The sequence below is a fragment of the Adiantum capillus-veneris genome, chromosome 13 (genome assembly GCF_014529385.1).
Source record: "Adiantum capillus-veneris isolate H3 chromosome 13, ASM1452938v2, whole genome shotgun sequence".
Taxonomy (NCBI): domain Eukaryota; kingdom Viridiplantae; phylum Streptophyta; class Polypodiopsida; order Polypodiales; family Pteridaceae; genus Adiantum; species Adiantum capillus-veneris.
This window is the reverse complement of record NC_140943.1, coordinates 59348663-59352205: the sequence shown is the minus strand read 5'-3', so window position 1 is coordinate 59352205 and position 3543 is coordinate 59348663. Positions and strand designations below refer to the sequence as shown.

General features: G+C 43.7%; 1 pseudogene; it reads right to left on the bottom strand.

The window, feature by feature from the left end:
- Nucleotides 1-281: 281 nt before the first annotated feature.
- LOC147444082 (uncharacterized) lies at nt 282-948 on the bottom strand (annotated as a pseudogene).
- Nucleotides 949-3543: the final 2595 nt, after the last annotated feature.

The following is a 3543-nucleotide window of genomic DNA, read 5'->3' as shown; positions in this document are numbered from 1 at the left end:
CCGAAGCTTCCATGGATCATGTGAGCTTTCATGTTTATGTAACCCCGTCTCTCTCTCTCTCTCTCTGAGAGAGAGAGAGAGAGAGAGAGAGAGAGAGAGAGAGAGAGAGAGCTTTTCAACACCGTAGGAGCCGTCCCAAGAGACCGCAAAGATCTATGTGACAAGGCTTGATATATTAAGAAAGGACAATAAAAACAGTTATTGAAAGCTTGTGTGAAAGGCTTTATGCTACCACAACAGAGACTAAATCAGCATGTTATTAATCATGTAAAGTGAGATGGGTAGATATGCTCTCTCTCTCTCTCTCTCTCTCTCTCTCTCAATTGGCCATCTAAGAACAAAGTATACACACAAAATTGCTGAAAAGAGAAAAATTCATAAAAACTTACCTGATGAGCGTCAAGCATAGTTACAGGTCCCCGTTTCCCTTTCCCATCCCAATTTCCCGTTCCGGATCCCCGTTCCGTGTTTCAAACGTGAGTATCCAAAACAGGGAATGGCATTTCATACATGTTGCCATTCCCCGTTCCAGATAACTATGGTGTCAAGTCACATGCCTCGAGGGTTCGAGGAGACACCTCCACCCACGCCTCCCATACATATAACTCTTCATCATAATCCTTCTCCTCCCTATACTCTATAAACCTCACATTTGGTGCTGCCATTAACTCATCTCCTTCAAGAGATCACTAATGGCCTAGAAAAAAGGTGACAAACAGAAAAAAAAAACACCTCGATTATCCTAAAAGATACAAAAAGATGATAAACATCAATTAACCACCTTTGCACCCAAAAAATACTAAAGAAAACTCAAGAAAATTGACATACCTCCACTAAAATGCACCCCACTTTTCTCCATGCCTCTTCAAGGGATGCAAAATTGATGATCATTGAAGAAATTTGGCGAAACTGCATGGTTATAGTCTCCAAGGTCTTGTGAAGACTCATTTGAACATGATACTCGAAACGGGGACCTGTAACTATGCTTGACGCTCATCAGTCAAGTTTTTATGAATTTTTTCATGCTCCAAGGTTATTGAAAAGAGAAAAATATCTCATGCTCCAAGGTTGAGAAAAATTCATAAAAACTTGACTGATGAGCGTCAAGCATAGTTACAGGTCCACGTTTCAAATATCATGTTCAAATGAGTCTTCCCAAGACCTTGAAGACTATAACCATGCAGTTCGGCCAAATTTCTTCGGTGATCGTCAATCTTCGGCCGCATGTAAGATCTCCGAAGTTCCAATACCTGCCAATATTCAAGCTATGAAAACTCTTGTAAGGAAGCAAGTTTTGTATTTCGCATTATAAATGCCAATAGGTCTCAATTTATGAGGTTAAAACATCTAGAAGCTGGACTCATTGTTGCTACTTAAATCGCCCCCTCGTTGATCTCCTCCTACAAACCCATCCGCTGCCCCTCAAACCAACCCCTAAGAGTCCAAAAATCAAATTCCAATTCCATACTTAAAGTGCAGTCAACCAAAGCAAGCACCCACAACTGATGAAGATACTCCCTATTCTCCCGAGGCTGATAGTGTTCTAGCAATAGATGGTTAAGGCTCATAGACCGGACGGGGCCCAACCCTCTTATCTACCGATGCTTCGAACCCACTAAAGAGCAAGGGTGCTCTGAGGGGTCGCACAAACCTGTCAAGCAACAAGGAAGATAGTCTGTGGGACTACCGAAACTATATACTTCTGTCAATGCTATTGCAGGTTGGCAATTATGCCAAGTAGAGCCAATATTGTGACATCAATGCATGAAAGAGATGAGAGTCCAACCCATGGTCAAGCTGCATGGGACAGCACACATAGCTCTGCTGATGTAACAAGATGCGATCACCAAGATGCAAACTGTTTGAGAAGAATCAGCTCCAAAAGGCGAACACCACTCTCCAAGGTCCCACAATATCTCAGGAACGGTACAGGACTCCCACATCCAAAAGCAGCACCATGCATGAATGTCATCGCTGGAAAAGTTGGGACCAACAACTCTATGTCGGCTTGATGAACCAACTACTCTGATTGGCCCCAACCTTCCAAAGATATCACCTCTAAGACCAGTCCCATATGAGGGCCATCTCTAGTGATTATAAGCGACATTCTACCAAATCATGCCACTCTAGGCCAGAGCTATTCCTCAAAGGATCCCCACCAGCCATCATGCTCCGGAAGCTCAACACGACCATGAAGGGCTCATGGGGGCCTTGAGACGTGGGGGATTGTCACTTGGCTTTCGCAATCTCCGAGCTCAAATACTATGTATGAGGGATCTACCACATATCCAATGTTTTTAATTACAACATCGGTATATAGACGGGGTACACTCTATATGTTGCCTTCATTGCTGCATGATTTTAATATGGAACCCCACGATACTCTAGTTGCTACCATATGCAGTATAGTGTTGTGGATTATATGAAAGGTTCACTCTGCTCAAGTTGCGGGTGCTCGATCCTCCCATGTGCCTGGTACCTTAGCATCTATTTGATCAAAGTTGTTGCATACTTTGAGCAGTCAATCAGATTCTTCAGCCAGCCCCTCTAGGGCAACAGAGGCGTCAATATTAATTCTTAAATTAAGGGCAAGCACCACAGTTCTCTTCATTATGGATAGGGGCATTATTACATGGCATTATGCACCTCCACGGTGGTTCATCCACCATTCCTCACAGTTTCCACCTTGATATACACATCCCACTGCACACTAACAGGCTTCTACTTCCTCTAGGAGATGGGCTCCATTGAGCATCCATAAAGGTAGTATACAGCCACTTTTTGACCCAAAAAAGTGTGTGTGTGTGTGTGTGTGTGAGAGAGAGAGAGAGAGAGAGAGAGAGAGAGAGAGAGAGGTGATTTTCCACAAACGTTTCTGGCTTTTTGGCATTCTTCCGACTTCCCTCCAACGTTTGCCATCTTCTTCGCATGGATCAGATTTTGGTCGTTGTGGTCTCTGTGGCACCATCGCAATCTCTGTATGTTACACCGTCATGAAGCGGATCCTTTTCCATCCTTCAAGGTTTCGCTGGGGCAATCGTTACATTTTGCCTTTGACATTGTGGACATATCCCCGGAAATCTTGCAACTCTTCTATGTTTGCTTTTAGCGAATTTACATCGCCCCCTTGTATCTGATCTTTTTTGGTGGGTTTTCCTCGCTTTGAGGTTTCCCACTTGTAAATTAATCAAATTAGATTTACAAAAAAAGTGTGTGTGTGTGTGTGTGAGAGAGAGAGAGAGAGAGAGAGAGAGAGAGAGAGAGAGAGAGAGAGAGAGAGAGAGAGAGAGAGAGAGATAATGAGTGTCCTAAGGGAGGCTGGTTGATCATAGACCCAGAGATGCAAAGTTTTCCCTTGCTTTCCAAGCTCATTATCCGAGGTCTGTTTCGGATAGGGAGCCTTGGAAAGCCTTTCTGCACCATGTTGTCGGCACCATTGTTCTCACCATGGGGCTTATGCAAAGCATTACTGGCCAGATTGATATTCATACTCACCCATGTCTTGCTCTAGGTGTTTTGTAGTTATGCATTCACTATGGCGAA